Below are 5,124 nucleotides of genomic sequence, written 5' to 3'. Positions count from 1 at the left end.
TGGTACATTTACACAATGGAGTACTACTCAGCTATTAAAAAGAATGAATTTATGAAATTCCTAGCCAAATGGATGGACCTGGTGGGCATCATCTTGAGTGAGGTAACACAATCACAAAGGAACTCACACAATATGTATTCACTGATAAGTGGGTATTAGCCCAAAACTTAGATGACTCTTGATAGGGACAAAAGTAAAGATTTTTAGCAAAGAATATAATGACATTTTTTTTTTTGTCATTCCATCACCTGGGATAGTATGTGACATAATGAGAAATCAATGAAGACCTGTTTGTTTGTTTATTTATTTATTTGACAGATCTGCAACTTTATTTGGCATTCAGGAGATTAGTTCTCATCCACATTGACTGATTGTAGATTTTTAAATGTGGTAACAGGCACATAAGTTATCAATATGTAAAGCTTGTTTGGTGAATCTTCATCCTCATTACGTTTTCTGTACAAACTTACTCGGATGCGATATGGACCATTCCTTATTTCCTTGGCTCAGATGGTTTTATTGAGCCTGGTGTCAATGCACACATCTGGTGTCCCCATTTCCTTCATGACAAACTTCTGAATTTCTATGAGTGCCTGAGAAGAACACTTCTTGTGAATGTTGATGGTATATTCTTGGGTCACCACTTCATTGATGGCGGAATGGCCCTCCTTCTTCTTGCCACCTTTCTTTGTGGAAGCCATTCTGCAGGACCCAAGTTGGAAAGGAAGGGCTTGAGGGATTGTGGGAAGGAAAGTCCTGTAGCTGTACAACTTCTGGATCACAGGTTGGGGGTGGGGAGTGGAGCTGTTCATTGATTTAAAAGGGAGCATAGAGAAGAAGAGATGTGGGTTAATTCTCACACAAGCTGAAGTGATTCATAGTAGTCAGGGATCCCTTAGGTTCCCTGCCAGGAGACTTCTGTCTTGAAAGAAAGGGCTAGTCACTCACTTTAGAAAGTACACATGGTTTGGAAAGATGGCTCAGTGGGTTAGGAAGGGTGCTAGAAACAACATACACAAACTTATGAGACACAATGAAAGCAGTCCTAAGAGAAAAACTCATAGCTCTGAGTTCCTCCAAAAAGAAGCTGTTTAGAGCATACACTAGTAGCTTGACAGCACACCTGAAAGTTGTAGAACAAAAGGAAGCAAATTCAACCAAGAGGATTAGACAGCAGGAAATAATCAAACTCAGGCTTATATCAACCAAGTGGAAACAAAAAGAACTATACAAAGAATCAACCAAGCCAGGATCTGGTTCTTTAAGAAAAATCAACAAAATAGATAAACCATTAGCCAGACTAACTAGAGGGCATAGGGACAGTATCCTAATTAACAAAATCAAAAAGGAAAAAAGGAGATATAACAACAGAATCTTCTGAGATCCTAATAGAAAAGCCTATATTCAAGAAAACTGGAATATCTGGATGAAATGGAGAATTTTCTAGACAAATATTAGGTACCAAAGTTAAATCAGGATCAGATTAATGATCTAAACAGTCCCACGTCCCCTAAAGAAATAGAAACATTTTCCCACCCCCACCCCCACAAAAAAATCAAAAGCACAGGTCCTGATGGGTTTAGTGCAAAGTTCTATGAGACCTTCAAAGAAGACCTAATACCAATACTCCTCAAACTATTCCACAAAATAGAAACAGAAGGTACTTTACCCAATTTGTTCAATGAAGCCACAATTACTCTAATATCTAAAACACAAAAAACCAACAACAAAAGAGAACTTCAGACCTATTTCTGTAATGAATATCAATGCAAAAGTATTCAATGAAATTCTCAAACAGAATCCAAGAACACATCAAAATGATAATCCATCATGATCAAATAGGTTTCATCCCAGGATTTTGGGATAGTTCAATATTCATAAATCTTTCAACATAATTCACTATATAAACAAACTCAAAGGTAAAAAACCTACATGATCATCTCAGTAGATGCTGAGAAAGCATTTGAAAATCCAACACTCTTTTATGATAAAAGTCTTGGAAAAGGTCAGGAATTAAAGGCCCATACCTAAACATAATAAAAGCAATAAACAGCAAATTAGTAGCCAACATCAAACTAAATGGAGAGATACTTGAAGCAATCCCATTAAAATCAGGGAGTAGACAAGGCTGCCCACTCTCTCCCTACCTATTCAATATAGTACTTGAAGTCCTAGCCAGAACAATTTGACAACAAAAGTAGATCAAAGGGATACAAATTGGAAAGAAAGAAGTCAAAATAATCACTATTTGCAGATGATATGATAGTATATATAAGTGACCCCCAAAAATTTCACCAGAGAACTTCTAAAGCTGATAAATTACTTCAGCAAAGTGGCTGGATATAAAATTAACTCAAACAAATCAGTGGTAGTAGAGAACTACACAAAGGATAGACAGGCTGAGAAAGAAAATACAGAAACAACACACTTTACAATTGTCACAAATAATATAAAATACCTTGGTGTGACTCTAACAAAACAAGTAAAATATCCGTATGATAAGAACTTCAAGTCTTTGAAGAAAGAAATTCATGAAGATCTCAGAAGATGGAAAGATCTCCCCTGCTCATGGATTGGCAGGAGTAAAAATGGCTACATTGCCAAAAGCAATCTACAGATCCAATGCAATCCCCATCAAAATTCAAACTCAATTCTTCACAGAGTTAGGAAGGGCAATTTGCAATTTCTTCTGGAATATCAAACCTAGGATAGCAAAAACTCTTCTCAACAATAAAAGAACCTCTGGTGGAATCACCACCCCTGACCTCAAGGTGTTCTACAGAGCAATTGTGATTAAAAACTTCATGGTACTAGTACAGTGACAGACAGATCAATGGAATAAAACTGAAGACCAGAAATGAACTCAAACACCTTTGGTCACTTGATCTTTGACAAAGGAGCTAAAACCATCCTATGGAAAAATGACAATATTTTCAACAAATGGTGTTGGCTCAACTGGCGGCTAGCATGTAGATGAATGCGAATTGATCCATTCTTATCTCCTTGTACAAAGCTCAAGTCCAAGTGGAGCAATGACCTCCACATAAAATCAGAGCCACTGAAACTTATAGAGGAGAAATTGTGGAAGAGCCTCGAACATATGGGCACAGGGGAATTTTTTCTGAACAGAACACCAATGGCTTGTGATGTAAGATCAAGAATCGACAAATGGGACCTCATAAAATTGCAAAGCAGCCGGGCTTGGTGGCGCACGCCTTTAATCCCAGCACTCGGGAGGCAGAGGCAGGCGGATTTCTGAGTTCGAGGCCAGCCTGGTCTACAAAGTGAGTTCCAGGACAGCCAGGGCTATACAGAGAAACCCTGTCTCGAAAAACCAAAAATAAATAAATAAATAAATAAATAAATAAATAAATAAAATAAAATAAAATAAAATAAAATAAAATAAAATAAAATTGCAAAGCTTCTGTAAGGCAAAGGACACTATCAAGAAGACCAAAATGCCACCAACAGATTGGGAAAAGACCTTCACCAATCCTACATCTGATAGAGGGCTAATATCCAATATATAAAAAGTACTCAAGAAGTTAGACTCCAGAGAAACAAATTACCCTATTAAAAATGGGATACAGAGCTAAACAAAGAATTTTCAACTGAGAAATATCAAATGGTTGAGAAGAACCTAAAAAAAATGTTTAACATCCTTAGTCATCAGGTAAATGCAAATCAAAAAACCCTGAGAATCTCCCTCACACCAGTCAGAATGGCTAAGGTAAAAAACTCAGGTGACAGCAGATGCTGGCAAGGATGTGGAAGAAGAGGAGCACTCTGGAAATCAGTTTGATGCTTCCTCTGAAAATTGGACATAGTACTACCTGAGGATCCAGCAATACCACTCTTGAGCATATACCCAGAAGATGCTCCAATATGTTATAAGGACACATGCTCCACTATGTTCATAGCAGCCTTATTTATAATAACCAGAAACTGGAAAGAACCCAGATGTTCCTCAACAGAGGAATGGATGCAGAACATGTGGTACATTGACATAGACTCCTCCATAAGAAACTCAAATTTAAACATTGAGATTGCATTACCCTGCAGGTAGAATAGCAATAATTTACAAAAAATAATAAAAAGAAAACAAGTTACAGATACTAGTGAGGATGGAGTAGGAAGCAGACACATCCTTTCAGTGGGCAGGTAAATGAGCCCAGTCACTTCAGCTGGTTTCAGTCCTCAGTGAACTAAAACCAAAACTTGCCTCTAATTCAGCTCTCCTGCTTCTTGGTATATTTCTCAAGTTCACTAAGTCAGAATGCCATGTCTGCATAACCATGTTTATTATTGCATTATTCACTATGACCACACGGTGGCATCAGCCTGGATGTCCATCAGCAAATGAATGGATGAAGAAAATATGGAGTTTGGTTCAGCCATAAAGAAAACTGAGACTATATTATTTGGAGGTCCTCATATTAAGTGAATCAGAAAAACATATAGAGTTTTTTCTTTTGTGTATGAGAGGGGTTGGGGAGAAAGTGGGAGAGCGAGAGAAGAAATAAAGAAACATTATTTCTAGGGAATTAAATGTGAATAATTGAAAAGAAAAGAACTGGATGGGGTAGGGAATGGATATGGTTACAGTATATTGCATACTTGAACAACTTTATTTACAATGAAGGTACAGCAACAAACCTTGTATGACAACAAAACAGTGCTGTAAACCTTGACATGGGTTTAGTCCACAGGGAAGAGCTTTGATGACTGTTTCTTAATGGATTCAAGTTAACTATTTAAAATTATCTCAACTATAAACATTTTCCTTATTGGATACTAATAACTTCAAAAGTATTGAAATTGCATCTGAAGTACTAATATATTGACCAATAAACAGGTTTTAAAAAGTAAATCAGAGTCTGCGCAGGTGAGAGTGTGGACAACAGAAGCTAACAGCTTCTGGGTCAGGCTGAAGCCACACAGCTTCTGGGGCAGACCCCATTTCAGGCTCCAGACATCCAGGCACCTTCCCTGCCAGAGGATAGGTGTCCGCCCCACCTGGGAGGGATTTTCCAGAGCACCTGGGGGAGCCATCTGGGTTCCAGGATCCCTCAGAGACTAGTCTGCGCAGGTGAGGGTATGGACTACAGAAGCTGACAGCTTCTG

The 5,124-nt window shown here is 38.0% G+C and overlaps 1 pseudogene; it reads right to left on the bottom strand.

Moving 5' to 3' along the window:
• Positions 1 to 347: 347 nt before the first annotated feature.
• LOC110309641 lies at positions 348 to 812 on the bottom strand (annotated as a pseudogene).
• Between the last annotated feature and the right edge of the window lie 4,312 nt (positions 813 to 5,124).

The sequence above is a fragment of the Mus caroli genome, chromosome 14 (genome assembly GCF_900094665.2).
Source record: "Mus caroli chromosome 14, CAROLI_EIJ_v1.1, whole genome shotgun sequence".
Lineage (NCBI taxonomy): Eukaryota > Metazoa > Chordata > Mammalia > Rodentia > Muridae > Mus > Mus caroli.
Note: the sequence above shows the minus strand (reverse complement) of the source record. Positions and strands in the feature narration are given on the sequence as shown.